The sequence below is a fragment of the Neophocaena asiaeorientalis genome, unplaced genomic scaffold, assembly GCF_003031525.2.
Source record: "Neophocaena asiaeorientalis asiaeorientalis breed wild unplaced genomic scaffold, Neophocaena_asiaeorientalis_V1.1 scaffold703, whole genome shotgun sequence".
In the NCBI taxonomy this organism is placed as follows: Eukaryota; Metazoa; Chordata; class Mammalia; order Artiodactyla; family Phocoenidae; genus Neophocaena; species Neophocaena asiaeorientalis.
Window position 1 is genome coordinate 613,351 of NW_020174434.1, and position 18,768 is coordinate 632,118.

Genomic DNA, 18,768 nt, shown 5'->3' on the forward strand with positions numbered 1-18,768 from the left:
CTCTGTTGATAGGCATTTAGGTTGCTTCCGTGTCCTGACTATTGTAAACAGTGCTGCAATGAATATTGGAGTGCATGTAGCCAATTTAAAATTAGTTACAGAAAATTGTTTTGTAATTAAGTTCTAACAGTTTTTTACACTATATATATATATATATAGTGAGAGAGAGAGAGAGACTTATAAAACAAAAACAAAAACCCTACATTTCCAGGACAAAGCCTAGCACTTTCTACAGCTGTTGCTCTGTTCATGCTGCTCCCCTTTCCACTCCTCTCCCCTCTGCACACCTGGAATCCTTCTATCTTTCAGAAAATGACTCAGCAAAGACTCCTACCTCCTCCAGGGCACCATGTTGTTCCCTCTCCTAGAAGCCCCACTTCCCTCTACACATTTCACGCATCCTGAAGTCCCCTGCAGCCTAGAGACATCACTTTTCAGGTTAAATGTTGGTTTTATGCAACTGTGCACACATTTGCCTTGTGTTTTCTCCTGGGTGTCCAGTGTACCTGGGGCAGGGAGCTTGCCTTTGCTGCTTTATGTTTCCTCTCATGAGATCCCCCAAAATGACCTTTACCAAATAGCATTTCAATGCACATGAACCAATTATAAAGTCATGCCTATGTTGGTACATTCAAAGGTGACATGGTTAAAGAGTATATTCCATATTCACAAGTACATTTAGGAAGGGGTCTGCTTCTATATATTTCTCTTCAAAACTCTGAAGTAAAATGTTCTAGATTTTGCTCTTTGCATCATTATTTTTCCACTGCTACCTTTTCCATTTTCCATTAAAAGCAGAAGAACCCCTGTTGGCAAGAGTCAGATGATGAGTGAAGAAAACATCTGAGTGGACCAGGCTGTAATTCTTGCACATTGGCAGGGCGGCGGAAAGGACTGAACACATACTAATCACACATGTAGAGCCCACCACATGTGTAAGTGTCATAACTTTTCAGGCAGGCTGGGCACAGAAGTGCGCTTCTGGACACTTGCTTCATTAAGCAGAATCATCTCTCCTAAGCACAGTCAATGTTTTCCCCACACCCTGATTGCATTTTGCAGACAAATATTGCAGGGCAGAATGAAAAGTGAGTTTGACTCATAGACATAGAAAACAAATTTATGGGTACCAAAAGGGAAAGGAGGGGGGGAAAATTAGGAGTTTGGGATTAACAGATACACACTACTATATATAAAATAGATATCCAGCAAGGACCTACTGTATAGCACAGGGAACTATACTCAATATTTTGTAACAACCTAAATGGGGAAAAAATTAAAAAGAATGGATATATGTAGCTTTTATTTCTTTTCCTTCTCTGACTCCTGGGCATATACTCAGAGAAAACCATAGTTCAAAAAGATACATGCACCTCAATGTTCATTGCAGCACTATTTACAACAGTCAGGACATGGAAGCAACCTAAATGTCCATCAACAGATAAATGGATGAAGAAGATATGGTACATATATACAATGGAATATTACTCAGCCATAAAAAGGAATGAAACAGTGCCATTTGCAGAGACGTGGGTAGACCTAGAGACTGTCATACAGAATGAAGTAAGTCAGAAAGAGAAAAACAAATATTGTATAATATTGCTTATATGTGAGATCTAAAAAAATGGTACAGATGAACTTATTTGCAAAGCAGAAATAGAGACACAGATGTAGAGAACAAACTTATGGATACAAAGAGGGGGAAGGGGTCAGGGATGAGTTGGGAGATTGGGATTGACATATATACACTATTGATATTATGTATAAAATAGATAACTAATGAAAACATACTGTCTAGCACAGGGAACTCTACTCAGTGCTCTGTGATGACCTAAATGGGAAGGAAATAAAAAAAAGAGGGGGTGTATGTATCCATATAGCTGCTTCACTTTGCTGTACAGTAGAAACTAACACAGCACTGTAAAGCAACTATACTCCAAATGGGTACCAAAAGGGAAAGGAGGGGGGGAAAATTAGGAGTTTGGGATTAACAGATACACACTACTATATATAAAATAGCACAGGGAACTCTACTCAGTGCTCTGTGATGACCTAAATGGGAAGGAAATAAAAAAAAGAGGGGGTGTATGTATCCATATAGCTGCTTCACTTTGCTGTACAGTAGAAACTAACACAGCACTGTAAAGCAACTATACTCCAATAAAAATTTTAAAAAATAAATAAAACTAAGTAGGAAAACAGAAAAGCCAGAGCCATAGATTTTGATAGTGGGAAGAGAAGAAGAAAATCAGAGGAAGAATGGATAATGGTTAGATTATTTCCACTTGTGTTAAAAAAAAAAAAACAAAAAAAAAACTAGTATGCACTTTTCCTGTGTTTGAATGTCTGTAGCTCTCTCCTTATTTTGGGCTTATAGATGGCAGGTTTTTTAATGCCTTTCTGTTTGCTTATTTTGTCTCACTTGTAAAGCAACTCTGAGGCAGTGGCATTGCCTTTTTTTTTAAATAAATGAAGAGGCTGCAGTAACTTGTGCAAACAGCTGCTGTGTGCCGAGCTATGACTTATGACAGTGCCCCCCTCCCCACCCCACCAAACTCTTTCCACTTTCAGATGTGCGTGTGCACAGGAAGGACCTGCGAGTCTTGTTAAACTACAGACTCTGATTCAGTAGATATGAGTCTGGTGCAATACCTGAGAATCTACGGGTCCACCAAGCTCTCAGGCAGCGCTGCTGACCTCAGACCACGCTTTATGTAGCAAGGTACTATGTGCTTTACTAAAGCAAACTTTTCTGAAATTTAAGTATATATCTCTTCATTCTTATTTTTCTGGTGGTCATTTCTGACCCTTTAAAATATTCTTTAGAATTTCAGGGAGCCATTATTGTACCCACTTTATTGTTTAGGCAACTGAGTCCCCTCCTGTGAAAGTGAATTTTCTAAGTTCCCACAACCAGTAGAAGGTGATAGCATAGAAAGTCAAATTCAATTCTTGAATTCCCTAGGTTCAAACTATTTGCTTCAAATTACCACAGGTATACCAGACAGTGCTACTCTGAGAATTAATTGAGATCATGAAAATAAAGAATATGGAAGTCTTAGAACTTTTCCCACTGTGTAGGAAGCAGTTAATAAATGTCAGCATTTATTATTGAGATTGTGATAAACTAGAAACAATGGGCTAAAGTTAGTGAAATTGACACTGTTCAAGTTGTAGAGGATGATGGAGCATAAGCTGTGTAAAGAACTCAATATTTCATTGACAAATAACTCTACACAAGTCAATGGTGCAATGCCGCTGCCCAGACACAAAAACAACCTTGGATTCCATTAAAAGAAGCACATCACTCTGGACACGGTTAGGAGGCAAATCACAAAGTTGTTACATGTTAACAAAGTTGACACAAGAATCTTGCTTTCTATGGCCCCAAGGGGTTCATCTTAGCATATTTATCTTTCAAATAGTATAAGAAAGCCTTACTGTAACTATTCCAGTTAGTTGAATTATGAGACTAATAAACACCCATTGGAATAAATTCAATCAATAAAGAAGAGTCTAAACACACAGTGACAACCAGTGTTAATTTGTTTGGCCAACAGTGTTGATACTTTCCTATTTAAGGGAGAATTTTAATAGTTTAGATTATCCAACAATGACTGTTTTTGAAGCAGTGTGGTTTCCTGTCACTGAGAATTGTCCAAGAGCCCTCACATTGCAAGGAGATAATAGGATTGATTTTGGTGTTGGAAATTAATGCACGGAAGTGTCCTTTTAGGTCTAAGATTCCTAATCCACTCTTTTTATTAGAGCTACCAGTGAAAGGCATTCTACAGAGCCTAAAGCTAAGGAAATTTACCAAACCATTGCCCACAGGTGTTTGAAAAGGAATGGGAGATGTTTGGGAAAGTCTCCTGAAGTTCCTGGGGTCTTGGCAGGGATTTTGAGGGTGAGAAATACTAAAATATGTAGAAAGGTTTTCTTTGTTTTGTTTTTTGTTTTTGTTTTTTGCGGTACGAGGGTCTCTCGTTGTGGCCTCTCCGGTTGCAGAGCACAGGCTCTGGACGCACGGGCTCAGTAGCCATGGCTCACGGGCCCGGCCGCTCTGCGGCATGTGGAATCTTCCCAGACCAGGACACGAACCTGTGTCCCCTGCATCGGCAGGCGGACTCTCAACCACTGCGCCACCAGGGAAGTCCTAGAAAGGGTTTTATAGTGATTTCCAACAACTCAAGCCCTAAATTTGAAAATCTGTTTGTAGGTAATGTCTCAGTTGTCATGATTAGTTTTGAATGAAAACAGAAATTAAAACTACTTGGAAATATGTTTTGAAGTAGGATCACTTCTGTCAGGTGGTTATCACAAAAAGCTATCAGGTGAGGCATGAGTTAATGATGTTTTGTTCTTGTATATTTTGCTATACTCTTTCAAATCCTTCTTGTGTAACAGAGAAGAGAGGGAAACGTTATCTAGCTTTCAACCTCCCAAAACACTGTAGATAAAATTTACTCTTACCCTTAGTAATGAACAGCCAAACACTTCATTGTAGAGCTCTTTGCATTTATTTTTGTCAGTTTTGAATGAATATTTGTCATGTGCCTAAAAGAACATGTTTAAATGGTTGTTAAAATTTGCTTCTTTTCAATTAAAAAAAAGAACAAAGAACTGGAAATAAGTGTGATTACCGCTGCATTTCATGTTCATTAGTACTAAATAGCCTTAATAAGAACATGCACTAAAAATGTGTCATTGCTAATATTTGTGAAGTTAACGTCTTGAATTGTATCTAAAGGCTTTTTAAGTAATACAGAGCTATTTAGTATTCACGGCATGGTAGTTTTTTTTTTTTTTGACGAGGACAAAAGTAACTATATTTAAGCCCGCACAGTAGAATACCTTTTACATGCTCCATATGCAGTTCTCTCAAATTTATAGCTCTACCCCACCAAACACTAAATTTAATACTCTGCTATGTGGTGAAATACAGACCCTTGGATCTGATTCATTTCAATTGCTTTTGAAAATTGATCATTCAAAAATAAATTATGAGTAAAACGACTTTCACCTTGCGTTATAGAATTGTGAAAAAAAGACAAGGGGTTTTGTTTGTTTGTTGGAGTTTCAAATGTTTAACCCCGGATGAAACATTTTGGGATTTGCTCTACAGGACTTTCAGGAAGATGCTTGCTTTTTGACAATTCTGAAAGTGTGTACTTTATGCATTTCACACATGTGACTTCCTTTGGCTAATTTACAATCCTCTGTTGATGATTTTCTTTATGACTTGCATCCTAAATGCATAGCTTAGTATAATGCTGACATGCTTTTAAACATCCCTGAGCATGTAGTAAGTCTTGAAATTCACAGTGATAAAGTCAGGTCTTGCAATGTCATTGACTTGATGCATGCAACTTGGTCAGTGGTGTTAAGTTACAAAATGTGGCCCTTGGGCTTCCCTGGTGGCGCAGTGGTTGAGAGTCCGCCTGCTGATTCAGGGGACACGGGTTCGTGCCCCGGTCCGGGAAGATCCCACATGCCATGGAGTGGCTGGGCCCTTGAGCCATGGCCTCTGAGCCTGTGCTCCGCAACAGGAGAGGCCACAGCAGTGAGAGGCCCGTGTACAAAAAAAAAAAAAAAAAAAAAAAGTGTCCCTTAATGGGTTGACCAAGACCGTCTCTCTCATCCGTCCCTGTGTCCTCCAGCTGCACTCACCCATTCTCTTACCTGCTCCTTCTCATTCTTGCCTCCTTATCTTGCACTTTTTCATCCCCCTCTTCATGTCTCCTCTTTCACATCTCAGTTCCAGAGTTGTCTGCAAGAATCCCAGAAACCAGCTTCCGTAATACCACACCATTTTCTCTGCTGGTGTCCTCCCTTTCTTCCTACAGGGTCTGTGCATCCTGTGACCTCACTATACGGGACACACTGAAATCACCGAATACTAGGTTTTCTCCCTACTGGTCTGAGAGCAGCTGGAGGACAGGTGCAAGTCCAATTCTTACCTCCAGGGACTGCTAGCTACATAATTTGGGGTTTTGCTTTAAAATATGTAGAATTAGAAACCTTCTGGCCATGTTTCCTCATTTGCAAAATTATCAGTTTGGCCAGTATTCTACTAGGATGTCATAAGAATGAAATAGTTGACTTTGTTTGAGATCTCATTTAAAAATGCCTTTAATCATGGTCTTGGTGTCTTCACAGGCTCTTTGATGTGAATTGAAGACATTTCTTTTAATATCTTGTTGTTCATAATTCAGAATTCTTTAAAAACTGAAATAAATTTAAGATGCTTTTAAACATTATTTAGTAAGTCTTGACTATAGATTGGGGATTTTTCCTCCAACAAAAATATATATGTGTTCTATATATATGTATATATCCATTCATTCATCTATTGAATCTCTAATAGATGCTAAGAAATGAGTGACATGCCTGTGGGCCTACACATCCCTGTAGAAGAGGAAATTAGAGAACCCACCCAAGCCCTTCCTCCCCAAACTCTTGTCTTGCTCCACACTCAGTCTCTCTAATTGTTCAAGCATGATACAGCATGTCACCTCAGAGCCCCTCTTCCCGGGGACTATTCAACTGGATGCCAGGTTGCTATTCAACTCGTTCAATAACGTTTGGTGAAAACAAACTCTCCTTTCCCTTTGCAAAGTGGCAGAGTACAATTTTTGACCGTTCACATAGTGTATTTTTCGAATTGCTCTTTGTAAATGAGACAAATGTCATGAAATAAGTTGCTGTGTGTGTGTGTGTGTGTGTGTGTGTGTGTGTAAAATAAGAAAGAACTTCTATACGGAAAACTGTACCTTTGGCTGATACCATCATGATAAATTTTGCTACAAATGTTAGAAAATGTTTTTCCTTTCAAGTTATTCCTTGTTCTTATAAAGAAAAGGACCCCCATTGATGCATAAGGGCTTCAGGCAAAAAATGAACCAATTGTGAAGATACTTGAAGATCCATAAACTATAAGACAAATGAAGCCAATCACGGGTGTCAGATGCTGACCACTAACTGGCTGGCAGGTGTGATTTAGGGCAAGAGTATTCTGACAAGCTAGGCAATCAAGATTTCACTGTGAATGTGACTATATGTAAGCAGCAAAATAACTCCAAATGTGTTCTGAGATAATCTGGCCTCTGGGGTTTGTTTTTGCTTGGTTTTGGTAGAACATTTCCTTTAAAAAAAAGACTCAACTTTATTGAGATATAATTTGCATAATTTGCATAGTGCACACATTTTTGAGTGTATAGTTTGATGAGTTTTGACAAATACATGCATGTACATTCATGATCACTCCAAAAAAAGATATAAAACATTTCCATCACTTGGGAAGATGCCTCTTGCTCCTTTGCAGTCAGCCCTCTCTTTCCTTATAAAACCAGTGATCAGATTTCTATCACTCTCATGATTACCATAGGTTGATTTTGTCTGTTTTAGAATTTCATGTTAATGGTATCATTAGTACTCATCTCTGGCTTCTTTCACTCTATAATTTTTAGAGATACATCTGTGCTGTAGCGTATAGGAATTGTATTTTTTTTCCTTCTTATATTGCTCAGTTGTATGATTAACCACAGATTGTCTATTAACCTGTTGCTGAATTGGTTTATTTCAGTTTTCAAATTATTATGAATAAGGTTGGCATGAGCATATATGTACTAGTCTTTTGTGAACATATATTTTCAATTACCTTGGGTAAATACTTTGTAGTGGAATTATTGGGTTATATGGTAAGTATGGTAGACAGAATTCTTAAGAATGCCCCTAAGATTCCCTGCCTCCTGGTGAACATGCCCTTTTAATCCATTCCTCTGAGTGGGGTCAGGACCTGTGAATGATGGATGTCATTCCCATGATTAAGTTGCAAAGATGCAGAGATGTGCAACAGTAATTAAAAGTTCTAATCCATTGGCTTTAAGTTAATTAACAGGGAGATTTCCGGGTGGGCCTAACCTAACCTGGTGAGCCTTTTAAAAGAGGCTCCAGAGTGAAAGATGGACCTGCTGGCTTCAAAGAACAAGCCACCCTGCTGCACCCTGTCTCAATTTCTTGAGACAACCACCTTGGAAGTGGACCCTGAGCCTCAGATGAGACCTCAGCCCCAGGCAACACCTTGATTAAAGTCTTATGAGCAGTGGACCCAAGCTAAACATTACCTGCACTCCTAATCCATGGAAATTGTGAGATAATAAGTTTTCAACTGCTAAATGTGTGGCAATTTGTTACATAGAAGTAAAAATAAAAACAAAAAGATAAACTAATATGATAAAGGTATGCATAATTTTATAAATACTGCCCAATCTTTCTCAAATATGGTTGACCGTTTTACATTCCTAAGCTCAGTGTATCAGACCTCAAGTTTTTCCTTATGTTCAACAGCACTTGATACATATATGTCTTTTTATTTTATCCATTCAAGGGAGTGTATACAAGCATGGTGTTGTGGTTTTAATTTGCATTGCCCTTATAACTAATAATTAGAATAGTCTTCCATAGGCTCCTTGGACATTGGTGTATCTTCTTTTCTGAAGTGTCCGTTTAAGTCTTACACCCGTTCATGTTAAAACTTTTTCCCCTTAATATTGAGTTGTACAAATTATTTATGTAATATAGATAAGAACTGTTTTCCAATTATAGAGATTGAGAATATTTTCTCCCAGTCAATGGATTTTCTTTTTCTTTTCTTAACTGTGAACTCTTAAAGGGTAGAAGTTTTTATCTTTGAGGAACATAAATTTATATATTTTAATGATTTATGCTTTGTTTGTCCTAAGAATTCTTTGCTTACCTCAAAATCGCAGACTTTTTCTTCTATGATTTCTCCTAGAATTCTTAGAGTTTTAGTTTCCCCATGTTAAGTCCATGGTCTTTAGATCAGTTAGTGTAAGTTTTCCTGTGTCTCCAACTCTCAAGATGTTGTGGATATTCTTCACATTTCGAATTTCCATATAGTTTTTAAAGCAGCCCAATGATAACTTAACAAAGCATGCATGGAATTTTTCTAGGACCATATTGAATCTACAGAAAATTTGGAGAAAACAGATATCTTAAGAGCATTTAATATTTCCTTTTATGAACATGAACTATCTCTACATATTGAGGCCTTTTCTGTCTTCTCTTAACAATGTTTTGTGGTCATTTTTGCACAGGCCTTAAATATCTTTCATAAAATGTATTCCTGATTATTACTGAGGCTATTGTAAATGGTGTTTTATGTTTAGTTTTCGACTTGGTTTTGTTTAGGCTATTAATCATTATCTTACAACCTCGATAAATTCATTATTTGCCCTGGCAAATTCCTTAGAATATCCTCCATAGACAATCATGCCACCTGTGAAATAATTATGCCTTTATATCTTTTTCTTGCTTTATTCCAATAGCTGTGACCTACAGCATAATATTGAATGGAATTGGTGAGTATTAGTACCCAAACCTTGTTCCCAAACTCAAGAGGAATGTATCTAGTCTTCTACCAATGAATGTGATATTACCTGTGTTTTTGTAGATGTCCTTTGTTCAGTTGGATGAAGTTATCTTCTCTTCATGCTTTGCTGATAATTATTTTCATGAATAGATAGACTCTGGACTTTTAATGCTGCATATAGATACATTTATGGAAGAGTTTCACAATTAAATGAGATCAGAAGTAATAATCCTAACTGGGAGATTGGGATTGACATATATACACTAATATGTATGAAATAGATAACTAATAAGAACCTGCTGTATAAAAAAATAAATAACATAAAATTCAAAAAAAAAAAAGGAAGTAATAATCCTTTGTCCATCCAGTCCCCTCAGTCAAGCTTGTGGTTTGTAAGGAAAATATCAGTGCTTACAAGTGCAGCTGAGACATTTTGCAGCCTCAGGTCATTCAGGAGGCAGTGTACCAGTTAACAGTACATATATTTTTTCATACGATAATTACATAAATTAAACATCTCCATGAAACATTATACATAGAGTGCTGGTTCTACATTATACATTATAAAGACTGCAGCTGAAGGAGATGCTTGCCAGACAGGACTACACCATGAGCTCATTTCTTGAAAGAATTTATAAAAGCATGCTCAGATGAAGTACTTCACCTATAAGAGAATTCATTGCAGTCAACTGATTCTTATTATAGAAAACTGAGTCTATGTTCATTAATTTGGTTCATTTCTGAAAATGATTGTCTTAGACTCTTCCGGGCTCAGAGAATACATGAGTTGACACCATTCCAGAGCAATCGTGACTTGGCAGATGCAGTGCCATCAGAGGCACTGTGCTTGAGGAGGACAAACCTGGGACAGACATGTCTATCTCAGCCCTAAGCCTGCAAACGTTTCTCCTGGGCATGGACCACTGTTTTCTCACTGTAATAAAATTAGAACTGCATGGATTTTGTCTACAATCCTGAGAAATCCCAAGAAGCAGAACTGGAGACAACTGGTCCAGTAAATCATCCATCACTAGTTGCCTGGATACCTGGAAGATAGACAACCAAAGAGCACTATGGAATCCCCACTCCCAATGGCTAGGGCTCTGGGGAAGAAATGCAGTCACCATCTACAACAGGAATGTTGGTGAAACATTCTGTAACTTTGTTCATTCCAACCCGGGTCTGCACTTAAATACGGCAGGCACTTCAGGTGAATAAAGATACACAGATTCAGACCATGGACTCTTTGCAGTATTCTCTCTGTTACCTTAAGCATGTTACCTAACCCCTCTGTGCATCGCAGCAAGATTATAATATATTTATGAGGATGAAATGTTAAATATTGGACATACAATATATACTCACAGATTGTAAATATAAATCAAATATTAATTATAAGTAAAATGTTAGCTGTTAGAATGCTTTACATTATCACCCTTAATTATTTAATCCTAACAATACAGTGATCACCATATTGTGAGTCAGTTTATTTTTCTAATAAGGAAATTAGGCAGCTTATTTGGAATCACAAGCGTTATTATATGATAAAGCCAAATTTTCTGCTCTCAGGTTCTTTCTACCACTGCCCATTGGGGAGATGAGAAACAGTGGAGATAGGAAAGGGAGCTGAGGATGACAGGTGGAGAGCCGGCACTGGACTTCACACCAAGGGTCAGTTACACTCAGGGCCCTTTGGAAAGCACTGACTAGCACTCTAGCCTTGAGCCCTAAAGTGGACCTTTCCTACTGGATCCAGCCTGACAGGGAAGGGTCTTGAGATAAAACTAGAAACTCTCTTGCTTTCCAGTTACATGCCTTTAATAAATCATCCAGCATATTGGAGTGAGATACTCCATAACTTCCCACTTGTGAGACCGGTAAAAGGTTCTCTCCCATCAGGCCCTGGCTGACTTCAGTGCACCCTTAAGCCATAGAAATGTAATTGTGAGAGAATTCTCATCTCTGAGATGTGGGTGAGCTAGTAAGTCTTCATGGGAATAGCCACATGCAGAGGCTGATCCAAAATGCAGCACAAAATGTGGCTGAAGAAAAATCTATACTGGGACTCTGGCTCAGACAGCTGTTCAGGGGCTATGCATGAGAATGTGTCCTCTGTGGAGCAGAGGGTGATGCTGTGCCCTTTGGCTCACTTTTTAGCAGATCTAAGAAAGAGCCACCCTCAAGAATGACAAGTAAAACTCGTCAGTGTGTGGGCTGGGCAGCCTGGAATGTCTTAAACACCCTGTTCCCCTCAACGTGACTCTTCCAGATGACATGGAAATGACTTGAGAGATGATAAAATGTTTCAACCCGAACAACATCTCAAGGGCCTGTGGCCCAACCTCCTCCTGGTAAAGATGAGGGCTTGACCTCTGAGTGTGAGGTTAATGGGCCTGAGGTTAGATGTCACAGAAGCAAAGATGATTTTACAAACCAGAAACCCAAATCCAGTGAGGCCATGTTGCTTAGTTTTGTTTGCAATGCTGCAGAAACTCTGAAACCAACTGTTATTAAAATTTGTGAATAGGTGGATTGAGAAGCAAATAGATTGTCCAACTGTTTGGTAGCTAAGGTGAAAGAAGGTGCATGTGAGTAAGAAGAAGTGGGCTTCGGTGAGGAAGAAAGATGCTCCATCCTGAATTAAGAATTGTCCAGGCTCTGGGCTTCCCTTTTCTCAACCTGGGGAAACCACTACCCTTCTCCAGGCTCAATCTTCCATCTTTAAAATACAATGATGCAAAGGGAGTTACAGCTACACGAGCCTAACATCCCCTCCATGTTTAGAAATTCTCACCTCTCCAATGAGATAAAAGAGAACATAGAAGAAATAAGCACATAGAAGAAATAAAGAACAGAATAAGAGAGAGCATGCAAAGTAGAGAGAAACAGAGAGATTCTTGTCATCAACAGCCACCCAGTTTCATCTGAAAGCCAAGAGACCCTCCAATGATGTCCCCAGAGGCAGCCATGCCCAGGAATTTTCCAGGGGTCATGAGCAATTAAAGGATGCATAGTTTTCCATTTCCAGCAGACAGCTTCTAGGGCAATCCCCGGAAGGACTGGGGTGACACTTATGCAAGAATGCAGCTGCACCCTTCCTAGAAGGAGGTGTCAGAGCCTGTGGGACAGCTGTGTCCTGGGCCCATCCTTTCTGAGTCCCTCTTCATAGTCTCATGGCCTTGGGACCTACCAGGCATTCCTGGGTGTGGGCACAAATGCCTCTGACAGTGACCAGGCAAGAGATCTTGGAAATGAGTGTCCCTCTGTATTTATAGCTGCCCCACAGTTATTCTGTTGTCTCCTTGGGTTGGACAAAAAGCTTCCATTCCAAGGCAATTCAGGTGCCTAATAATATTCTCAGCTGAGTTTCTGGGAGAGGCAAGAGTAGAAAGCTCCCAGGTCAGCTCTACTTGCTGTCACTGCAGGTACAGTCGCTTTCCTCCTTTCCCACCACTTGGGCAGGTGAGGAGACAGGAGGTCTCTCTGACCCCTGGAAGAGCTGGGCCTGACCAAACTCCACACAGACCCACCACACAGTGAGGGCGAGAGTCATCTCTGTGGCATCGGACCTTCTGGAGAAACTGCTCTCATGGTCTGTGTCTCATCTCCATCTATCACATGCTGGTCAACCAGGGCCACCCACCTATTTGTACAGACAAAGAGCTGAGCAGTTTCACCTTCCTCAGAAGTTGGCCAAGTCAACGCCCTCAAGTCAACATCTCTGTTGTTCAGAGATGGTTTCATCAGGTCCAACCTGTCACTAGTAACTGAAAAGAATTCAATGACAACCCAACCTGGTGTTTCAGGAGGCAGCGAGACAGCCTCACAGGGGTCTAGTCCTCACGCCATCTCTACAGAGAACATCATACCACACAAAACCTCCCTACTGCAGAAGGATCGGGGCCATTTTTCTGATTGCCAAACCTGACTACCAGCTTCTAGAACATGGAAAAGCACAGCTATTTGGTGTTCAGTTTCCTCATTCATAAGTTGAAAGAAATTCTAACTAGATGATTCCAAAGGAGACTTTTAGGGCAGAAAGCCTATGATTTGATAAAATCAACATATATGATGTGCATTTGTTATAAAAGATAGAGGGGCAAAGTTAGTTTTCTTAAATGAGAGAATGTAACAGTGATGACTATGTTCTGGCTTCTAAACTGACTGAGCTTGGAGCTGATGGTGACTTTAGTATTAAAGCTTTCAGCAGATGCAACCAATTTGTCTTTGAATCCAGGGTCACTGAGAATGGTGACAGTTCTGCTGTGTTTCTACATGAGGGACCAAGAAAAACTTTTGGAAAAGTGTCCATGGTGGGGAAATTGTAGCTAAAGAAATGTTCTTGGCATTGTCTGTTCTGAGCAGATCACAAAGGAAATAATCTCCCGGCTTTAGGCACCAAGGGAGCAGGTACTGGTGTTACAGGCTTGGCCAAGTAGGATTTGCCCGACTGTTTTCATGGCCGCTATTCTGGAGACATCACACAGTGATCACAGCAAGAGGTGAGGAGAAGGAAACTTCCTGAAGCCCGATGCCTAGGAGCAAGAGGAAAAGCTGAGCATTTGGGGAAACTGGTTTTATGACAAACCTTAATAAAAAATGACTCCATTTATCTGGAAAGACTTGTACCTAGTGAAATTGGCATTCTGGTTCCATCAGCTCAGCCGGCTATCTCACTCTGGGGTGCTAGTTCCACTCTCAGGACCTTCAGGTCTTTGTGGGTCAGAGGAGGTCTGGGTCCACCTCGGCTGTGACTCCTGCTCCCCTCCAGCTGGTCCAGGGGTGGCAGGCTTCCCACAGGCACAGCCGGCAGCTCCATCCTTGCTGCCTCCTGCATGGGAGACCTCAGGGCTGTTGGACCGGGCGGAGGGGTCAAGCAGCAGCCGGAAGAACACACGCCCATTGCATCACAGCTGTTTCCACAGCTGGTACCTCCTACACAGGCCCCTGGGCAGGGCATGGAGGGAGGCGTCTGCAGCTGCTGGAGCCCAGCCTGGGACAGCATCCTCCCAGCACCGAGGCAAATGGTCTCACCGCATCTTCAGAGGGAGTCTCTTTTCCTGACCCTGAGTTTTGGAGGGGAGAAGATACAAAGCATTCTACAGTGTAGGAGTCAAGCCCAGGCTGGGAACCTGGGCATGGTTGGCTACCACACCAATCACCATCCTTAGTCCACAGATTTGTGTGCAATGCTGGGCTGCAATTGGACCACTTCGGAAAATCTGAGGGATGAAGGAGAAATCAGTATAGAAAAACGCATGGAGGACCATGACGCCAGAGTCTTTCTTACTCAGTTCCTACCATGCCGATTTTATGAACCAGCCAAAGCAGTTTGATGGATCAGATTCCCAAGCGTGGGAAGCAGGAGCCTCCCCAATGGTGGTCTTTCCTTCCTCTCCCTACTCTCCGCCATTGGCCCCCCTGTCTTCTGCCCCAGAGCAGAGCTTTCTTCCTCTTCTGAGTACCCAGGAGCCTTCATGCCTCAATGGCTTTGTATTCCTGGCCCAGGGCAAGCTCCACAGGGAGGGGAGGCTGGATTGTCTTCCATGTCTTTCTTGCCTCTTCCAGGTTATGCTGGTTCCTGGCGCCCCTGTGAGGCCGGTGACTTGTAGCTGCATCACTCTGGTTCCATGGCCATCTTTTCTCTGTGTCTTCACATTGTCTTCCTTCTTGAGGGTGTCTGTCTCTGTGGCTAAATTTCCCCTTTTGCAAAGGATAGCAGAGATACTGGATTAGGATCCACCCTAGTGACTACATTTTAACTTGATTACCTCCATCAAGATCTTGCTTCCAAATAAAGTCACATTCTGAGGTTCTGGGGGTTGGGACTACAGTATCTTTCTGATGGGATGTAATTCAATCTGGAACACAATTGCTCAAGTACTTTATATAAATGATTCCCTGTAAATCGTACTTCAATTCTGTGAGCTCTATGTCACTGTCTGCTTTGTGCACAAAAGGAAACAGACCCTCAGGAAGGTCAACAAGTCTTGGAGCTGAAGCTCTTAGAGAATGGCGAAGCAGGGCATGGAACCCAGGTCACACTGACCTGAATGCATATATTCTACCCATTACTCCACACTTTCTGGCATATTCCTATCACTCAAGATGCAATTCACATGCCACCATACCCTCCATAAACCGTGCTCTGAATTCTATAATTAATAACTGACTTTGTGTTGGCAAACCTTTCCCCCACTATTCTATCTGACAATTATTTGCTTACATTTCTCACCTTCAAAAATGACCTACCTTAGATCAGAACCCAATCCTGGTTTGTCTATACGTGTGCCAGAGTCCATGATGTTATAATCAGTATGCACTTGTGTGACTTGCTCATTATAGAGAAGAAACTGCCTTTTGTACATTAAACAAAGTTCAGCGAAGTATGTATTTTCCAAGGTGAAATAGAATGTTATTTCTGTAATCAGCTTGATTTCTTCCTATTGCTGCTATGGAAACACAACACTTTTGGTGAGAGAAAACATAGTATGTATTAAGATAAAAAGTAGAATGTCATCAACAATGTAAATTCTCTTCCCTGGACTCCTTATCAATAATGGATTCCAGTCTCTACCCCAAAATAGAAACAAAATCCATGTTTAAATTTGGCAACTCCAGAACATCACTGATCAAAGTCAGCCAGTATGAGTTGAGTTCAAGGAAGTTGAGTTGAGTTCAAGGAAGAAATGTAATTGCACCAAGAAGGAAATATTCATTCAACAAACATGTACGTGTCACATACTATGTATAGATATTATGTAGGTTGGGATGAATGATGGGTTAGACATGATTTCAACTGTCAAGATGATGTGATCCAAAAGGGATGATACACATGGCAACAGTGTGATAGGTGAAAACAGTGAGTTGAGTGTCACCCAAAGGAATAAAAGGCACAAAATGGTGATGGTTCACTTCTGAGGAGGAGCTGGGAGGAATGTGAGGCCAGCTCCACAGAAGAGGAGAAGCCTGACTGAATCTTAATGAGCAGGAATTGGACACTTGGATGAGTAGGAGATAGGAAGTGTCCACCCCAGAAATCCCACAGGTCATCTCAGGACACAAGCAATTGCTAAAGTTTATGACTTTATTGTCTTTGTTTTCTCTATAGTCAGACTCATGGAATACATACTCTTGGAAGAAAAGTCCTAGAATTTGGTGCTTCGTATCCAACTGGATGAAGTTGAAGGACATCATAATAGTTCATATCTCGTGGCATTAAGTAATCTTGATTCTATGACCCTAAAAGCTAAAGATGGGATGATATCCAAACATTGGCAAACAGCCCTTGCTCACTCACTGCAATGTTAGTATTGGGTTCAACGGCCCATAAAACAAGGCCTCTTTGTGTTGAGATCTGGAAAAGGTGGCATCCAGTTTCAAGGCTGTGTATCGGGAGGTGGTTAAGACCAACAAATGCTCTTTAAGATCAGTTTATTGCCACATCCCGTTGCTTTATTGCCAACCGGCCTTCACGGCCCAAGAGAATGAAGTCACAGAGTCAAGAACAAGAGGGAAAAGAAAAAAGAACAAAAGGGAATGGATAGGGTAGGACCATGGAAATGGGTTTGAAGTTCTTAGTGAAACCAGAAAAAAGATGAACAGTCAGACTTGAACAGACAAACATGATTTTACTGTGGCCCCCCTGGCTTTCTTTCCTATGGTGTAAGCTCCTGACACTTTCTTCCACCTGAGGGAACCTGCCACATCCCTTTCTGCAGAGGTCTCTCTTCCACTTGGACGAGACCTCCTTCTGTCAGAAAGCTAAGCAAGAGAGGAGGGAAGCGTCCGGTGGAAAAAAGGCCAAGAACTAAAGATTTAGAAAAGCTTACTTCCAGCTTAGATACAGAGAGTTTCATTGTTTGACTGTTTGGTTTGGGGCTTGTCATTTATTCTAATAAGCCAACCGTTATTTAAATGTTGTTTTTGAGAACAGAATCCTTGAACTTCCTGCACTAGAATCGCCTGGGATATTGTTAGGAAAAGCAGATTCTTGACTTCCCTGCTGTCCTAAATTTCAGCTTTTGGGGAAAGATTCCAAATCTGCATCTATAGTAAGTACTCTGAGGGGCACCTCCACACCCTTAGGTTGGAAGCCTCCTTTCGGTACTTACTTCTGGCCACAGCGGAGTAGCAAGACTGGGACTCCCCTCCCTCCTTAAACAGCTGGAGACCTGGATAAAACACATAAAACAGTAGTTGTCTGTCAGGCATCAAACAGGCTGTGCAGGACTTTGATTCCTGAAAGAAAGAATATGCAGAAGGCAAACCCCACAGTGGGTTTTCAGGCCGTCCTGCTGGGAGGGGAAACCCAGCCAGAGCCATCTGCTTGGGGAAAAGACACGTGTGGTGTGGAACAGCACAAAACCCTGGATGTAAACACTGTCTCCTCCACGCCATGGGCTAGGTTACTTTTCCTCTCTGAGCTCCAGTTTCTTCTGCCCAGTGGGGATTTAAAAAAATACCCTTACAGAATGGATATCAGGCTCACAATCACAATGAGGTGGTATTGGGGGAAACGCCTTCTATCTCTAAAGAAGTGCCACGCATGCTAACGCCTCGTGTACTCTGATGCGTTGTCCGCTCTCATATCTTGTTGAGTTCAAATGTATTTAACCAGGTTAAACAGCCACTTGCCTAAACTCCAAGGCTTTTTCAAACAAAGCCGTTTACTTGACACTTTCCATATATGACTAGCTTGTGCAAAGGGCCAGTGGTCATTCTGGCCCTACCTGCTAAGGATATCTGCTGTGGGCCTCCAATAAGTCTTGTCCGAATATCTGCTCTGCCCCAGTGCTGGAGCAGCAGGCTTTTTTGAGAACGAAAAGGCACGTGTGATTTATTTCCCTAGTATGTCTGGCAAGCATCTTCCGATGCTGGGAGTATATGTGGTACACTATTACTAAGGTGCAGCTGTGCCCAAGAACTCTCCACAGAAACACTACTGGAAAACAGAGACAGCTTAGGGTCTTCCAGAGGCGAGGAGATACACATACAAAGGAGAGTCTTAGAGGAGTGGGCACTTCCAGTTATGTCAGCTCAGAAAAGCAATGCTTATGCTTGCAGACATCTGAACCGAGCACACTATTGACTGTGACTATGGCACTTGTTTCAGTGTCATCCTAGAGAGGCACTGCATGAGCCCTGGTCACAAATAAAAGGGGAATAACAAAGCTCTGAACCCCCAGGCACACCTTGCTAGGAACCTGCATTCTAAAAGTAGAGCAGGGTGAAAAACAGGAATTCTCAATCCAGATATGAGTGAGGACTGATTCCAAGCAAAATGGCATTGGACCAGTAACTCATCTCTGGGACATTCAAATATTTTGGGAATAGGCTCCACTCCCTTTCCTTCAGTCTAGAAGTTTTGAGTT